We start from the raw sequence: 19,660 nt of genomic DNA, 5'->3' as shown, positions 1-19,660 counted from the left end.
AATGCTATTTATTATAAGCTGACAGAGTTCCAGGGCTCCCTTCCTTGTAGAAGTCCTTCTTATGTTTCCTGGTTGCTGACCAGTTACTGCGAGCTTCAGTTTCTGAGACCCGTGGCATCCTCAAGAGAATTGTAGCTTTTGCCAAATTTTTTGTGATTTCTTACTGAACACTTGGCATTCATTTGCAATCCTCTTCAGTTTCTTCAATGGGTCTAATTTCACATGTTAAGAATCTTATTGTTTGCCAGCCAAAATAAAACAGCCTAGTTTAAAACTATTTATACAATTCAAAACATTTTTTCATTTGGAGCTCAGTCGGCTTGCCTTTCTGCTTTGATCATATGTTAACTTCATTTCTTTCATGCCAGGAATAATTAGACAATTAAGTGCTGATGCTCTGGAAATGAAATGGCGTGTTTTTATTGAAATTCTCACCTACAAAAATATCTAGTCTAATTCATATCCCCCCTTAAAATTAAATGGGTAAAGCATTTCAATGTGAACTCTAACATATAGATCCCAAAGTATTTGCACCTGGGCAAAGATATGGTACTGTAATTCAATTAAGCAATGGTAGTAATTACTTTTTTCCCAGGGAAGAGTAATTCTTCTAATTAACAATATGCTGAGGTCAAATGAGACATTTCTGTATGTTTCAGTTTGCTTATGGACTCAGCCATTACCCATGCAAATCTGTGATTCTGTTATAATGATTTCAAGAGTAAATAAAGTTGCATGATGTTCCACCAATATTTATATATTAGTGGCCTGGTGCACAAATTCATGCACATTGAAAGGAAATTAATTGGAAGAAATATTTTAATATCGCTATTCACCCTTTCTTTATAATAGAAGTGTCAACCAAATTCATGATAGACAATGACAGATTGAAACACATGCGTGCGATTGGCACCAGCGAGAGCTTTACTTGTATATGTATCGCCCATGCGTAAGTCAACTTAGCCTTTTATATATATAGGATAAACTTGCTTAATTAGACCTGCTTTCTGATTTAGCTAAAGTTTTTCCAGCCCAGTGAAGCATCCCAACCTCTCTTTCAGGTAATTATCAGCAACACAGCAATAAATATCAACATGAAGCAGATTATTATTGTAGATCACGCAGTGAGAACAAAGGGCAAAATATTTAACTGCAGCAGTGTTTGACTATATTCTGCGCAGTGAGAAAACCTGAAGTCACTTTCAAGGTCCACCATTTCTTACTTCTTTTCAGTCAGGTCAAGTTTCTAAACTTTATAAATATCTGTTTTTTGGCTAATGAAAAGAAAATAGGATTCCACTGAGTCTCCTATCTACCTACTCCAGGATTTCTGGGAAGATCAAATGAGATGAGGCACGGGAAAACACTTCACAGACATTTGGTTAAAGTGTAAAATGTTTCCACCTGGGTATAAAGCAGCGTGTTCCTGGGCTGAAGAAACTGCAAGGAGGCTAGTTGCTAGGGAGAGGAAGCCGGGCATTGCTACATGATGTCATTACCCAGACAGACACTTAGCATATTATTAGCCTTTTATATATATAGATAGAAAAGAAGACCATTGCTGCTTTGAAATCTTTTGACCCTTTAAAACTAGTTACCTCCTTTAAATCTTTCTTTAGTTCCTTCCTTTCTCCTCTCCACATCCTAGAATTGCCATAATTAAGAGATGCAATAGAAGACAAGTTAAGTTGGGATCTGGTTACCCATGTGGATATGGATTCATTTATATAAAAAGAATGTAATGCAACTTCCAGCCTGACCCACTCTGTAGCTTGCTATTTGAAGATTACACTGATGTCTAGTAATCTCTAATAATCTCTTAAAAAATGAAACTCTTTAAGTTCAGGAAAGACATGCTATCTCCTGCCCCCCACCCATGCCTTCCTTATACACTGTCACTTTTATCTATTCATTAGAAGTGAGTCATAGTCAGAAGGAGAGAATTAAATTCTACTTCTTGAGGGGAGAAATGTCAAATAATTTGTGTATATATATAAAAACTACCAGAGTCATGGAGGATTCTAGGCAAAGGAGTGATGTAATCAATAGGAAAAGGTTGGTCTAAAAATTGGGTCTGGAGTATGCTGATACAAGGAGAGGCTGTTATTTGATTATAATCTCCTTTGCCCTTTAAACCTGAAACCTTATTATGGCTGAGACCATATCACCATTGATTCTCCAGCACTTCAAATCCATTGCATATAAGAGGTGCTTCTTAAATATTTTTAGAATGACTGAATCAATGAATCAGTAACTCAATAAATGAAAAATTTATGAAGAATGAGTGACTTGGTCACATAACATAAGAGATAGCATGTCAAAATGGTAAAGAAGTGTTCTTTGGGTTCAGATCCAGTCTTTACCACATAGCAGGTATGTTTTCTTCAGAAGTCACTCAATCTCTCTAAACAGTGTAAAAATGGAAATATTAATAGGACCACCCCATAGAGTTATTATAAGGAGTACATGATATTGATTATTAGGTACAATGTTTGGTGTGCAATAAACAATAAATGTTAGCTGTTATTATAACTATTTTAATACTCAGTCTTCAGCTATTAAATGGTAGAGCCAAGATTTAAATCCATGTCTATCTTATTCAAAAGCCCATAGCCCTAACTTTTGCACCTTTACGATTGGAAATAATATTACTCTTTCATAGGTAGTAATATTGAAACTCATTGGGCCCTTTCAGGCAATGTTTTGATAGAAGTACTACAGCACTTGGTTTTTATTCAAGTTTTAGGCTTTTTAAGTCAGTTGGGAAAGAAGATGATAGAGCTTCTTGAGGTTTGCTGATGTAGCAGATTTTTCTAGACTAATTACTAGAAAATAGCAGACCACTTTTAGAGAACACTTGTTTTGATTACCTAAGCTATATAACCAGAATAGTAGCAGCAAGAACCCACTCCAGTTTGTGTTTGATAACCCAGAGACCCCATGTGACCTATGCTGGTGATCCAGTGAGAAACTTTAATTGCTTATGGTCAACAGTTTCTTCAGTGTTTTCCTTCCTTCCTTCCTTCCTTCCTTCCTTCCTTCCTTCCTTCCTTCCTTCCTTCCCTTTCTTCCTTCCCCCCCCCCTCTCTCTCTCTCTCTCTCTCTCTCTCTCTCGTTAATCCCAACCCAAGGATATTTTACCCATTGATTTATTTTTTTAGAGAGAGTGGAAGGGATGGGGGAAGGTGAGAGAGAGAGAGAGAGAAACCTTGATGTGAGAGAGCCACATCAATTGCTTAATTGCTTGCCTCCTGCATGCACCCCAACTGGGGTGGAGAACCTGCAACCCAGGTACATGTCCTTGACTGGAATCAAACCCAAGACCCTTTGATGCAAGGGCCATTGCTCTAACCACTGAGAACACTGGCCAGGGCAAGTGCTTTTCTTTTTACTATGTTTACTCTAACATAGGAAGAAAGATGGGTCTATGTGTCAGTTATCCTATATAATAAAAGGCTAATATGCAAATAGACTGAACCACGGAACGACTGGTTGCTATGACGTGCACTGACCACCAGGGGGCAGACGCTCAATGTGGGAGCTGCCCCCTGGTGGTCAGTGCACTCCCACAGGGGAGCGCCACTCAGCCAGAAGCCCTGAGTTGGGCTCATGGCTAGGGAGCACAGCAGTGGTGGTGGGAGCCTCTCCCGCCTCCGTGGCAGCACTAAGGTTGTCCAACTGCCGGCTTAAGTTTGCTACATCAGCAAACCTCAAGAAGCTCTATCATCTTCTTCCCCAACTGACTTAAAAAGCCTAAAACTTGAATAAAAACCAAGTGCTGTAGTACTTCTATCTAAACATTGCCTGAAAGGGCCCAATGAATTTCAATATTACTACCTATGAAAGAGTAATATTACTTCCAATCTTAAGCCGGCAGTTGGACATCCCCTGAGGGCTCCCAGACTGCAAGAGGGCACAGGCCAGGCTGAGGGACCCCTCTGAGTGCACGAATTTCGTGCACCAGGCCTCTAGTACATTTATAATTATTAAACCACTCCAAACCATCGAAGCTTAAAACAACAACCATTAAATATGTTCACCCATCTTTAAGTCAGCAATTTAGTCTGGGGTCCTCTGGGCAGTGCTGCTGGTCTCACCTGGGGCTGGATTAGTGGGGTGGGAGCAGAGGGTTTAAGACAGCCTTGCTTGCATGTCAGCTGGACCACATGTCACCAACATCTAGCAGGGGCATATTCACACTGTGGGAGCCAAAAGAGGAAAAGTCCCAATGCATAACTTTTTTTTCAAGACTCTACTTGTATCAAGTTTGCAAATATCCAGTTGGCTAAGAAAATCACATGGCCAAGCACAGATTAATTAACCACTTAAAATTTTTATTTTTATTTTTTATTACGGTTTACATTGATACTATTTTGTATTAATTTCGGATGTACAGCATAGTGCTTAGACAATCACAACTTTACAGAATGATTCCCCGATATTTCAAGTACCCACCTGGCACCATATATAATTACTACAATACTATTGACTCTGTTTCCTACACTTGTTGACAGGGGGGCTGAAAGTCACATTGTAAAGGGGCGTGTTTTGGAAAGAGATGGGAGGAATAATTGGGGCCATCATTGCCAACAGTTAACACAGTGTGGAAGATAGTTGCAAGTTGATGTTTGCAAGGAGTGAAGCAAGTCCTGAAAAATCTCTTGAGGGGTTTGCAACTCAAAATTATATCTGGCACAGAATTGATTTGAAATATGCTGCTTATGTAACTGCTTCAAGCAGGTTACTAGCGGACCACATGGTGTTTGCTGGTAATAATGGGAACCTTAATGCACATACCCTGCATATGGAGGCTAAGATGTGAAAAGATCTAAGAGTTTGCAGTTCTAGCCTGGGACCATTGGGTAGATGCAAAAGCCTTGTTTATGCTTCTTAAATACTGAATGTCTCCAGATCTGGGTAAGCTTGCTAATGACACTTCATAGCCAGGTTTTCCACAGTTTCTTAAGAAAATCAAAAACCCCAGGAAACTCTCAGAAATTTCATTTATTCCATCTCACTTACAACATAGAACTCCTGATATGGCCTTCCCAGGTAGCTGCCATGCTGTGCCTATCCTGTCTCTCTCTGACTCCCCACCTTCTTAGTGCCGTGTCTAAGTGAGACAGCTAGCTAGATGCTTAGTGAGTCAGGGAGGAGTGGTCGGGAGGTGGGAACACCGGCCTAATTTTGCTACAGCCACCAAAGCCTCTGCATGGCACCTAGCCTGCTCCCTTACTTGTTAGATCAGAAAAGGGGCCTTCTGCATCCCCCCTCACTCCTTTTTATCTTGACCTTGCAGCTCATATATGCTGCACCATCAGTGACCAAAGGAAATCAATCTGTATGAGCATGTGGCTGCTCCCTGGGATGTTTTGAGTGAATTTAGAAATTTGGGAGTGTCCTAAAATCATCTTGTCCCATGGCACATAGTGTGAGATCACAGCATTATGCATAATTGTGAAATAGAACCTTAAAATATTCAAGTAACTGGATATTATTTTGATATTTTGAATAAAAAGAAATGTAATATCAAGATAATCTCTCCCAAATTTGAGCTTCCAGGTTTAATTCGTGTCTTCGAACAACACCCATGAAACATTTAGCAAATGCTTCTTGGATCACTTTACTAGTAAGTGGGTTGGTTTGCATTAACTCACTAAACTTCGTTTGCCACAGTGTCACATGTCCTGAAATGCACATGTTATGTTCTCGTATAGGTTTTGGGTTTTAAATTAGGGAAAAAAAACTCTCATTATCTTAAAGACAAAACTGCACATATTTCGGAAATTTGGGGGACTAACAGAAGAATGATCTTTAATATTAACAGTTACTAAGTCTTTAGAGGATGCTAATGATGGTATTTCCCTTTCCGTTGTACATGAACAGAAATTACACTGTACGGTCATTTTGTAGCTTGAATTTTGTTTCTTGACATTTAACAATACAGTATAAATTTATTGATAAAAGATCCAGAATTTTGGAAACCTATTAACATAAAAAGTACTAGTATAACTTGAAAAAAAAAGGTAAAGTATGTCTCTTGTAACATCCCTTTTCCCCCCTCAAAACAGAGCTCCTCCTCTCCAGAGATTTACAAAAAAGGCTCTCTTCTGGCCAGGGTGATGAACAGAGAGGGTGGGCCAAGGCCAGGACACCATGATTAATTGGCTGTGTTTTATTCCGTTCCTCTGTGGTAAGGCTGCAGACTTTGGGACTCTCCTAAAGCAAGGGCTTTGAATCCAGAAATACATGCTATAAACTTAATAGTTATTTCAGTGGGTGTCCCACGAGTACAGACATGCCCACTATTACGGTTAGGACAGTGAGTTAGTGTATCAGACATGCCCTGCGGAGGGGAGCCCTGAAGCTCATCCTAAATAAAGGGAAGGCTTTCTTCTAAAGGATTTCTGCATTTTGTCTTTTTCAGCTTCAGGGGCTGCCTCTATTCTTTGGCTCATGGCCCCTTTCCTAGTCACAGCCAGCACAGCCAGCACAGTGAGCCCAGTCTTTGTCATGATTCCACCTCTCTGGTTCTTGTTCTTCTGTTTCCCTCTTCCACATTTAAAGGACCCTCGGGATTAAATGGCAAGACCAGCTCCAGTTCTAGATGCTCAGAGGCTTCCCAGTGTGCTGCTCTCTCTCTTTGATGCAAAGGGAGTAGTTAGTTTGCTTGACCCCTGAAACATGTTGCACAGTTAGTTCTGTTGTCATTTTTAGGGTTTGGTTTTAGTAGAGGATTGTAAAATAGCCTAGGGAACTTGGGACAGTGTGAATATAAGTCACTTGAGAAAATAAAATGTCATGTTCACTTTATTAGGTCAGATTCTATCTACTTATCTCCAAAAGGTTATACACTGGCTTAAACTCTGATTAGGTTTTATTTATGGGTGGTTAACACCTTGGCCACTCATGTGTACACCCTACTGTCCCCTCTGCTCAATCACTAGAAGTCTGAGAGGGAAGTGACTATGGGCTTTGAGCTCCTCTTAACATTTTACAAGTCTAAGGGTAATCACTCCCCCATAATGTACATCCTTGGTGGTTTAAAAATGGAACTACATTTTAATAAATGTCATTTGTTTACTAGACAAAATTGTAATAAAAGACACCTGTGAGAGTAAAATTTTTGGGCATCTGTAGAGTATATAGTCTGTTTCCAAAAATCATGCAATCGTTATTTACTTTTAAAAAATCAGTATATATAACATAAATTATGTACTGTGTATATGGCATTTTTTGTGACCATTCCAAATGAAGTAGATTTGAATTTTCTTCTAAAGGCTTTCTGCATTTTGAGCACTCTTTCTTTACAGCAACATTCCTGTGTGCCTTATGACTAAAAACCTTAATTTTAAATGCAGTTTGTACGTGGAGGGAAGCTTTGGATATTGAATCTGGAGAACAGGGTGAGTTGCCTGTCATAGAGCACCTCCTAGCTGAGAGTACCTAAATTAGATAATACTAACTAGGCTTAGCACTTAGCAAGGTATTTTCTGTTTTAAACCTTTATTGAGATATTACAGATACACAAAAATGCACACATTTAATGTATATATACATCTTGACGAGTTTGGACATCACCTCCACACTTTTCCTTGGGTTCTTTTTATTTCTTTTTTTTATTGTTTGAAGTATTACAAATAGTAGTACATATGTCTCCTTTTTTTTCCCCCTATTGACCTCTCCCCGGCCTCCCCTACCCCCCATTACATGCCTTTACCTGCCCCCACCCCCGTGTCTTGTATCCATTGGTTATGCTTATATGCATGCGTACAAGTCCTTTGGTTGATCTCTTACAGCGCCCCCCGCAACCTCCCCTGCCTTCCCGCTGTAGTTTGACAGTCTGTTCAATGCTTCTTTGCCTCTATATCTATTTCCCCCCCCATTTCTTTCCTTTAAAAAATCTTGCCTCTGCAGACTAGAAATAAACATATAATAACAAAAAATGTTTGAGTCCCAATTTCAATGTCCAACAGTTCTGAGTCCCCGTTTCAATGTCAAACAGTTCATTATGTGTACATGTCAGCAATTATATCTGGATGATGGGCACATGGTGGCAATGCAGGTCCGACCCTCTCTGGTTTGGTCCTAGGCAACCTGCTGCGATGCACAGCTGCTGAGTGCTAGCGTGGCAAGGCGTCGTCAGCATCTTCCATCTCTGGACTGTTTCTCCTCTTGTCTTTGTGGTTGGAGCAGACCTGTCAATTCCTCTCTGTGGCAGGAATCCACATGGTCTTGGAGGTGTTTTCTGAAAATATACAAACATATTCTCGACCAAAAGTTAATAAAGGAATTTTTTCTATATAATTGATTTGGGATCCTTTTTATTTTTGCCCAAACGATTTTCCTTTGTCTTATTTAGACAGCATGTGTGTTTTTCATGGGTGTCTTGCTGTTAGCCTTACAAATGAAAATTAATTTTGTAAAGTAAAAATTTTCTAGATGTAATTTACTTATAGGATATCTTTCCTTACATGATATTACCCTACTATGGCCCCTTTTTTTGATTAATGGAGGTTTTTGTAAATTTTATAATGCAGTCTTGATAACTTTAAATTTTAATTTTTTGCACAAAAATATGACTGCTTTAGGTTCATTGCATGTTCAGGAATTTTACCATGAGATGAACTACCAATAGAAATTTTTGTTACCACTTTAGGAACAGCTTGTTGTCCAGTACAATTAAATTTTCTTGAATATTCACTTCTTGGGTTCTTTTGTATTTTCTTTTTTCGTAAGAACATTTAACATGACATCTTTCCTCATAACATACATTAAAGTGCGCATACCAATACTTTATGGTTATCTATAGGTACTATGTTATACAGCAGATCTCTAGAATTTCTTCATCTTGCATACCCACTTCATACCCACTTCCTCTTGTCCTTAGTCCCTGGTATACACCATTCTATTCTCTGCTTCTATGAGTTTGACTATGTTATATATCTCATATAAGTAGAATCAGGTAGCATTTGTCCTGTGACTAGCTTATTTCACATAGTATAATGTCTTCTAGGTTCATGAAGGGTATCACAAATGGCAGGATTTCTGTCTCTTTTTAAAAGGCTGAATAATATTCCATAAGGTGTTTTCATCTTTATAATGATTCAGGAACACTAACCAGAGGCCAGGGCTCCATTTGCTTCAGACTTCTGACTGTTCTGAATTAAATGTCATTCTCTACCTCTTGGCTCTCTCTTTCCATTTTTGGTTACCCCCCCCCCCCCCATTTTTTAAATCTTATTCTCCACATGTTTCCAGTAATTATAACTTTTAAGGTTTATGTTTTACTTCATAAATTGACTCTACTCCTGCATTATTCACTTGGTGAGACACTTCTACCTTGATTCTTAAATCATTGTCCAAACTATCACTCTTTTAAAACAAGTTACCTTGACTTAAAATGCCTTTGTCTTCCATGCTCTCCTAATTTAACATACCCAGGTTAGTCTGGGAATAATGGCAAGGTTGTTGTGGAACCATTTCCTACCATCTTTGATCACCTCAACTTTCATTTTCCTACTTAAATATAAGTAATACATTATTTTCTCCCATAAGACCAGAAATGCACTGAGAGGTAATCTAATTCTGGATTAACATTGTGTGGAATAACTAAAACATTTGTAGTCACTTTTTGCTTTTGCTATTCTTGCTTGATTTCTGGACTTTATTTTCTTCCCTAGCAGTTGCTCTTTACTATATCTTTTACCTGTGCTCTGTATGATCCTGTTTGTACAATGCTGGTGAAAATACACGAGCTATGCTCGTTTCCACACAATATCTAAGGCACTTATTCCTCCACAGAAACATAAATGAGGCAAAGATACACTTAAATTCAAATATTTTGCCAAAAAATGATATAGCTTTAGATTGACTATTTTTCTATTAGAATTTTGTATTACACAATATACTCCTACCACCGAGTTTCATTCTCGGCTTAGAACTCTTCTCTAATTATTTTTGGAGAAAAAATTTGCTGTTACTTACTTTGTACTTTACCCAGATAGAGACCTATGAGAAAATCATAAATTCCTTTCTGTCTTGTCCTCAGTAAGTACTTAAACTACCAACAAATTAAAATATATCCATCATTAGTAACTTATTATTTAATGTGAAATGAATTTCTATTATCATCTTTTTTGGGAGGGAAGGGCAATGAATAATACTTCACAGGCTCTCTTTTCAATTGGAAACAGTACTTCCATTTTGAGATGTGGTAAAGCAGTCAGTGCTCATTCTGGCCATGACCTCCTTGGCTTGCAAGATTTTTATCAACGTCCCACTCAGAATGCTTCGTTTTTAGCCGAGCACACAAAAACTCTCAGCTCTTCTTGATCGTTTTGGTTGCTAATTTCTGGATATTTTCCTTAAAGCAAACCTTTTTTTTTTTTTAAATTTATTTACAGGCTTCTGGATTTCTTGAATTCTTCAGTGAACAAACAGAGAGTAAATCAAAGAAGAACTCCTATCTTGGTATGTACACACATCCAATTGGGATGCCCCAGAATTACTCATGCAGTCTTCTTCAGAGTACTTCGTTTTACTCAAAATAGTTGAAGTTGAACTTTTGTTACTAGAGCTTTGATGCCCTCTGTACACTAAGATGTACTTACCAAGTAAGCTTTCAGTCCTGAAACAGTGAGTCCAGTTGGTATATGGGTAGGGACAATCTGTGATTTCTAAGGAAGATGTTGTCATTTTAAGTCATGAGATTTGATATTTTCTGTGGTTAGTGATAGCTCGTCTTGGTGAGCGCCACGTGGATGGCTCATAGATGCTTTCCTTTTTGAGACTGAGTATAACTCTGGATACACATTGTTATAGAAATAAATGAAGCGCAATGATAGGAAAGTCCACAGAGTAGTGAAATAGAATGTTTGGAATTCATCGGGTGTTTCTTGGAATTCATTTCCATGGCTATAGCTAGACTTGAAGACACGGCATATACACTCACCAGAAAACTGTGGTTTGAGTTTTCCTACATTAGGAAAGAGAAGAAGAGTTTAAGAGTTAAGGCATGTTGGAAGCAGAACCAAGTTGATATTTGCCATTCCTGCGCCTCTTTACTATTCCAGAACACTTTTGACCCGGGGAGTATTTCATTATACAGCAAAACAACTTTCTCTTTGGTATACAAGGCAAGGTTTTCTGTTGCTGGGGAAATATACTCCTCCATGGTATGATTTGAAAATAGTGATACTGTTAAGAAAGAGCAGGGATTTGAGTGAATGATTCAGACATTCATTTGATGAGGTGTTGAGTAAACCAGATGGTTTGTATCAAATGCCTTGATAAAATATTTTAGAAATCAAAGCTGGTTCCCATTAAAAAAATAAACCCCTCTGAAAGGATTGCTTATGACTTTCACCATTTTGTTTTCATTTATTTCAAGTAGTTTTTAAAATTAAGTATATTTATGAGCACAAGTTAAACTTGGACTGTAGATTTTAAAGTCAGTGTGCTTCACCCAGGATATTTGATGCCAACGGTGGTGCCTGGTCACCTGGTGCCCTTATCCTGGTTATCAGAGCAACATCTGCTTAGATGGAGTGCTGATGTTTGTACATATCGAAGCCCCAATCACTTGAATTTTCCAAAAATGAGAACATTGGGTGTGTTTCTCTTTGTGTGCGCTAATGGTATGGACTGATTTTGCAGAATCACTGCAGCAAGTTGTAAATGATGTATGAAATGAAAAATTCCTGTCCAGTGCACAGAGTGAATATATACAGTTCTATGCAATCACTGCAGTGCTGGGCTATTTGTTTTAATATTTCCTTCAGACATATAGTAATTATTTTGGTGAGTCATATCCAGATGCTTGCCATTGGGAAAGAGCACAGGCTTCCAAATGAATTTTAGTCATGTATAAGTATATTTAAATTAAGAGAATTCTGGATTTTAGAGGATTTGACCTTTAAAAAATAATATTTTAAGAAAACAATAGAATATATTTGTTTTTAAAACAGGAAAACTTGAAGAGACCAAATAGTAAAATTATTTAAGTCAATTATGGAAAAATATCCTTTGTTTACATTTTGTATATATCTTTAAGGATTATATACCTGTGATTAGATGGAATTCTTTAGAAAAAACTTTTCCTATTAACTTATTTGTAAAGTTTTACTCCGTTACTAATAAGACTTGAGCACCTTTCCATGCTCTTCTACAATGTAAGTTTTAATTACTGTGTACTATTCAATTACATGGGTGTAACATTAAGAAGTTTTACCCATTCCTATTGAACAGTCAATATGTAGGTTTTCTTCTAAGTTTGAGAATGTAAATAATTTCCTATGTCATTGCTGCAGTGTTTATGTGATTTTTGTAATTTTGGTTTATTATCAGGTAATGCTAAAGTTCCCTCTGTTCTTCTTTTTCAAAAATTTCTTGGCTATTGTATTGCTTTATCTGTGTTGAATTTTAATGACTATTGGATTTTTATGAATTATTGGACTAGACTTGGTATCTCTGTAATATTGTCATTCCATTGGTGAACATACTGTGTCTCTCCATTTATTGGTGGATTTTCTAATATGGATTCATCTTTGAATACCAGAAATAAGCCTTCCTAAGACATGATAATATTCTATTAGAGTGTCTTCATATAATTCCTAAGTGATATCTATGAAGATCTTTTTTGTGCTATTTATATTAATTTTTTGAACAGGGGTGATTGTGGCCTCATAATAACAAGGTTTCCCCATCCTCCCTACCTCTCCTACCCCGACACCATGCCCTGGACCAGTTTAAATAGCAAAGAGTGGTAGTGACCCCTCCTCTTCATTAAATGTGATAGAATTAATGTTAGTGTCTGGGTCATTTGAGGGATAAATTCTTGGAAACCTCTACTTTCCTTTCAAGGATATTTAATGTTTAGGTTGTTTTTTATCCCTTATTAAACTAACTTTGGTAATTTATATCTCCCTATTAAAATATTAATTCATCTAGATGTTAAATTTGTTAATATAGATGCATATAAAATACTTTTACAATTTTAAAATAATCATATAAATATATTGTTAAATTATTTTCATCATTCTTAATATAAGATATCCTTTTCTTGATTTGCTTTGACATAGGTAGTTTTAGCTATTAAATTACTATTTCCCTAGTTTTTCTATTTTCTTAATAGCTTCTTAAGTTGCATCTTTGGTTCATTTATCATTTTTTGTTTGTTTACAAGTAAAATATTTGATTTTTATTTTAGCTGCATTGTGTAACTTTTGATATGTTGTATTCTTATTTTATTCATTGTATAATAGCTTGAAGTACCATTTTGATATCCTCTATGACTAAAAATTCTTTTAAAAGAGTAATTTTAGAATATAAAGTAGTTGAATTTTAAGACTTCATCTATTAATATTAATTTTTAGTTTTATTTAATTGTATCTGAGATATACCTGCTATGACTTTTACTTGAATTTTATTGACATTATTCTTATGGAAGAGTATATAAGATCATCTTTGGGAAGGAGTTCATGGGCACTGGAGATGAAAGTTATTTTATTTAGAGTAGAGAATTTAATCTTACTAATTATATTATCAAGCTCTTCTATATCATAGTGCTCTTGCTGTCTGCTTTGATCTTCTCTGACATACTGTGAGAGATGTTGAAGTTATTTATTAATTTGTTCTTGTTTTTCTTTAACTCTTATTTATAGAGATATGTGCATTCTCTGATAGTACAGAATTATTTGACAAATAAAATTGTCTGTTTGCTTTGAATTGTACTTCCTTAATATAAAAGCTTTCTTCCTTGAATTTTTCTTTGTCTAATATTAATATTGTCTTTATTTTTATCTCTTTAATATATCTTTGCTCCTCTTTTTAAAAAATCTTTGTTTAAATATTGTTTTTATTTAATAAACATAATAATGCTTTGAATATTTTCGTATATTTCTTCTAATTTTCATGTGTAACAATTTATTTTGGATAGACAGATACCTCATAAGAACTATGTGATCATAAATATATAAAAGTATAAGGTATAAGTAATTATAAAGTCTTGTGATCATTTTAATGTCTCCAGGATATTAATGTTGATTACATATACATTTTCATTTATTGTTCTATATCATCATGTGTTTATCAGCTCTATGCTTCTTTTCAAAAATAACTTTGATCTTGTTGATCATTTTCTATGATGTTTATTTTTTTATTTTACTAATTTCTGTGCTTATCTTTATTATTCAGTGTTGGTGCTGTGTTTTGAAGGATAAGGTAAATTTTGGCCAATTTAAGAACATAAAATGCTTACATACTTGTCAGACATAAAATGTTCTTGATAGCACTCACAAGAATATAGGAAATACTGTTTTAATGTGTGTTGTTAAAGTAGTTGGTTCTATCGAATACCCTGAAGTTCCGAAATGTTAAAATCAAAGTCTACTACACTTAGAATCATTTGAGTTCATTTAAGCATGTATGATCATCTCTAAGATATTGATGATATTTTAGGCCTTTTATTTATATCCTCGGTTTACCACACTTACCTTATTCCCCGAATGTTCTTGTTCTTTTCTCTTTTCCTAGCTCTTGATAAAATCAGATTCTAAGATGGAAATAGGCCTCCTATGAGATGCCATATTATAAATTTTATGATACATAGTGTTTTTCTAATAGATTTTATCTGTTATATGAGGCTATCTTATATACACGACTCTGTCCTTAAACAATATTATTGATTTTTATTCATTTTGGTTACCCATATTTCTTATCACACATTCTGCCCCTCTCCCCTCAAATCTATCTCCCATTTTGGATAGTATCAATTTTCTTCACCTAATATTTCTGACTTTGAAAAAAAACAGGAGATGACATTGTTAAATGGGCCCTTTAACTGAAGAATGGCATGCCAGACGTTCTTTTTCCATATACATAATGAGAGACATGTATACAGGTTAATGTATGTATTTATAGAGATGAATATTATAGCTATTTTATGATATTAAAGACTAAATGCCACAGTTGTATTTTTTAAGTAAGTCTAAACTCCTCTTAAAGGAAAGCTGAGAAAAGTAGTAATTTGGAACTAGTTGGCTTAACTTAAAAAGCTCCCCTGTGACATCGGAGTGTGTTTCATGCAATTGCTTTCTTAGACTTCCTCATTAAAATATTGACTACTCTTTTTCTCCAGCAAATGCTAATCCTGGCTCCCATGTACATGTATTTACATTTCACTGCAGGCAGCCTGCCAGATTAGAAATAAAACCAATTTGTTAATATCACTATTTCCTTTACAGCAAAGAAAATATGCATTAAATTAAAGGCCTTTTCTAAAAATAATAAGAAAGGGCTCCTGTTGATACCAACCATTTATTTGTCTCTCTGGCTGAAGTTGTGATGGCTCATCTTTATCAGCCTGCATTTCTCTGGCCATCTCTGTACAAAACTCTGAATTCCAAAAGACCCAGCACAGACCCTAATGTTTGCTCTGCCCCCTTCTCCTCACCTGTCCCACTATTGCATTTTTGCCAGTCCTTGTCAGCACCTATCTGAGAGTGCAAAACACGATTTAAAAAAAAAGTGAGCAAATGTGATTAATCCTGGCTGATAGCATGCTGCTTTGCTGGAGCATTCTCCCCAGAAATCTTGGAAATCTTTGAACTGCAAGAAGGTTCCCATTTGATTTATGATTCATAAGTGGATCAGTGTTATTAAAAGCCACAGGAGCCCTTTGTTCATTTAGTCATTCTGAGGGCCACCCATCATGCATTTCCAAATACTATTTTGCACAAGAGCATCTTCCTGCTCCCATCGCTATTTCTTCAATAATTCTGTATAAAGCAACTAATTATGTAACTGAACATCAAGCCGTATTAGTAACCCTAGAATGTTTGTGCATGTTGGGTTATCTAAATTTGCAAAGTCAAGTGAATTTTCAATAAAGCTAATATGTTATTACCCTTATTAGCATACTTTGCCTGGCTGGATGCTACTCTTTACTTTGTTGAATATTTTATTTATAAAATGGATTAATTGATATTTACTGTTGTTCCTGTAATGCATAAGGAAAAAGGAATCATTTGTAAATGCCACTGTGTAGTTGGTGCTGGGAGAAGTGAGATCTGGCATCTACAAATTGGTGCCCATATTCTGTTAATTTCTCTTGATTTTTCTCCTTATTTAATTATGTCTTCCATGTTGTTTTCCTCTCCAGTCAAATGTTGGCCTTTGCTGTAGCAAGGTTAGAAGAATAAGGTCTTACTAAAAATGTTCATGTTCCATTTCTACTCTGGGAAAAATATTAAAGAAAGAAAAGACTTAGCCTAAGTAGCTGACTGATGACCTCCTTTCCTGTTTTGTCTTAACTTAAGATTTAGGGTCCTCAGTTCTTTACTGGCTATCAAAATTAGGACTGTTTCTGTTCTTAAGCTCTTTCATCTTGTACGATAATTTTTTTCTATCTTACTCACATTCAGTTTGAATGGAGTTGTTGGCCTCTCTCTTTTTTTAAATTTTATTGATTTTTTTTTTTACAGAGAGGAAGGGAGAGGGATAGAGAGTTAGAAACATTGATGAGAGAGAAACATCGATCAGCTGCCTCCTGCACACCTCCTGCTGGGGATGTGCCCACAACCAAGGTACATGCCCCTGGCCGGAATTGAACCTGGGACCCTTCAGTCTGCTCTGTCCACTGAGCCAAACCAGCCAGGGCTTTGCCTCTCTCTTGATTCTTGTTTTTGGGTTTTAAATTGGTATAGTGTCATGTCCATTTCCTGAAATCCTGAACAACCTTGAGCTGGATACACACTGAGAGCTTAATGGTCCTTCTGCTGTAGTCTTTGGTCCTTCAAGTGGTCAGCACTGAGGTTCCTCTGAGGAAGACACATTTAGCAGTGTTGTTCTGTGAGGAAAACTGCCTCTTCCAGCTGGCAAGCAATTTATGCCCTGAAGCATGAAGATTTCATAGCCCATGTAATTTTATCCTTCCTAGTGTCACTGCAGGTGCTATTTTTATTCATATAAATATTTAATCTTCTATAAAACTTATTAAGCTGTTGGCCTCAATACTATTTTTTGGCAGTGAGTTCCCTAGGTTAAAGAGACACAGTGAAGTACAACAGCTTAGCTCAAGATCACAGTTTTAAGAAAGGTATAAAAGGTGATTTTCTGAGATTTAAAAAGAGACTCCATCAAAACTGTTTAGGGTTCGGCTATGACATTTCCCAAGAATGCTGCCATGGACTCGGTAGCAGTGAGTTGGCATCTAAGAGACCAGAAAGCAAGCTCAGTTGAAACTAAAGTGAAAGTAGTTAATATTATGTCTTTTTCTGGATCCAGTGAAGAGGAAATGCAGATAAAACATACATGAGTAATGTTCTTCACTTTCTTAGCATTCAACCATTCACATTAAGATGTTTTTCATGGAATCATTTTTTAATTGGTCTTTCCTAGCCTTTTAAAAAAAGATATATTTTTATTTATTTCAGAGAGAAAGGGAGAAGGAGAAAGAGATAGAAACACCAATGACAAGAGAGAATTACTGATCGGCTGCCTCCTGCATGCCCCCTACTGGGGATAGAGCCCACAACCTAGGCATGTGCCCTTGATCAGAATTGAACCCAGGACCCTTCAGTCTGCAGGCCGATTCTCTGTCCACTAAGCCAAACCAGCTAGGGCCTAACCTTTTTAAGTAGTTTGCTTTAAAAAAATCCTCTAATTTTTTGTAACCCAATTAAAAAAAATTGTAATTGCCCAAACTTGGAAACTGCCCTAATGTCCTTCAACTGATAATTGTATAAACAGTGCTATATCCATACAATGGAATACTATTCAGCAATAAAAAGGAATGAACTACTGATGCACACACAACATAGATGAATCTGAAATGCATATTTGCTAAGTGAAAGAAGCCAGACTAAAAAATCTCCATGCTGTAGATTCCATTTACATTGCATTCTGTAAAAGCAATTCTATAGCGATAGAGTACAGATCAGTGGTTGTAAAGGACTGGGGCGGGGGCGAGGGGTTGACTACCAGTACAAGGGAGTAATGGAACTTTTCAGTATTCTGGTGGTTACCTGACTATGCATTTGACAAAAAATTCTTTACACTAAAAAGGATGCGTAAATTATACTTCAGTGACCCTGACTTTTAAAAAGAAGTGACCAGCAGTCTGATGCTTACCTATCTGACATCATGACCTCCCACATTGGTGGCTTTTGGTAGAATCTTTAATTCTTCACATAGTAGCATCTTCTCCATTTTAAGAGGTTTTGTTTATAAACTTCATCATCCCTTGTAGGAATTTTTTAAACTCAGAATTTTGGTAGAGATGGTAAGAGCTTCCTATGAAACACATATTTTGTATGTAATAAAAAAACACTACTTTAAGAGATTGACTAATAGGTAGCTCTTTTGAGATATGGGTATGACATAATGGAAACCCATGTAACTTCTTGGCAGTGTGAATAACAGATCTACAGGCCTCATAGGGTGTGCAGATTGGAATCTCTGAAACCCATCTGCATACCCGCTTTTCCAGATATGAGTAAACTCCAGTTTGCTGTCTCCAAACTCCACTCATGATGCTTAAAGGTGATTGAAGAAAAACAATAAAACTCACTACATGGTACAGGAAAACATCACTTGTTATTTAATGATGCAAAACCATCCATGTATTTATCTATTGTTTAAAAGTTGTTTATATCTCATTTGCTTCTAAAATGGATTTGAGGTGGCTCCTTTCAGTAAAGCAGTTATTTTGAACTTGATCTGTTTTGCTGGGCCACACTACCACTTCCATATTCTTCACTTTGCTAATGGTCTCTCTGGATCACCTTGGGAAACTGCCTGCCCTGTCTCTGGGTCTCAGCTTCTCTTTTCAAAAGTTAAGGGAGAAGTGATGATCTGAGAGATCATCTCATTGGTCCCCAAGCACTCATGTCCCCTTTCATGACATTTGTCACAGTATATTTAATTAATTATTTGTTCATCTCCTACATTAGACCATAAGCTCTATGGGACCAGGCTTCTCTTCACTGTGGGATTTTCAGCGGACAGGCAGCACTAGTGAAATATTTGTTGAATAAATGAATAAATTAAGGGCATCTGCCATCCCTAATGGGCCCCAATTGTGTTTCTGACTACATGTTTTTACCATTCTACATTTACGCATTGTCTACCTGCAGATTATTGGTAAGGACAATACAATTATTTTTGTTTTGGGCATATCTGAATGTTTTGTTAAAATGTCATTTTTGGTACATGGTTTGTGAATTTGTCTGTTTCTATTGGCTTGGAGGTAACCAGGTGGCAGCTCCTTCCAATGAGTGTTTTTGTACAGTTTGTGCTGTGTCTAACCTTAGCACCCAGTATGCAGCTGGTGGGTGGGCTCTGGACATGGAAATGAACCTGAGTGCACCTTAGGATGGTAAGTCCAAGATGGCAAATACTCTGGAATTTTGTTTAGAAATCTGTGGCTAGTTGTAGATATTGATTGATTTGTTTAACCAATTGTAATGACTGAATTGGGGAATAGCATTTTAAAAAGTACGTTTATGCAAGGATTTCAATTATATAGACATTATGTATACCATCTATATACCATCTGCGCTGTATATAGAGCCTTTAACTTAAACATCTTGGATCTTTGTATTATATGTTGATGCAATTGTCAAAATCTAGTTCCTCCCTTTATTGTGGTTCTTTGTTC

At 36.5% G+C, this 19,660-nt stretch overlaps 1 protein-coding gene across 3 annotated transcripts in view; it reads left to right on the top strand.

Annotated features, from left to right (window-relative positions):
* ZFHX3 (zinc finger homeobox 3) overlaps nucleotides 1-19,660 on the top strand; it is a 974,639-nt gene that overhangs the window by 179,687 nt on the left and 775,292 nt on the right. For all 3 annotated transcript variants that reach the window (XM_080646078.1, XM_080646081.1, XM_080646079.1), the window contains one exon: nucleotides 10,407-10,473. The gene's annotated coding sequence lies outside the window, so the exon portion shown is untranslated. The remainder of the gene's footprint in view (nucleotides 1-10,406; nucleotides 10,474-19,660) is intronic.

The sequence above is a fragment of the Plecotus auritus genome, assembly GCF_963455305.1.
Source record: "Plecotus auritus genome assembly, chromosome: 10".
In the NCBI taxonomy this organism is placed as follows: Eukaryota; Metazoa; Chordata; class Mammalia; order Chiroptera; family Vespertilionidae; genus Plecotus; species Plecotus auritus.
The sequence above is the reverse complement of the archived record's forward strand: the minus strand, read 5'-3'. Positions and strand labels throughout refer to the sequence as shown.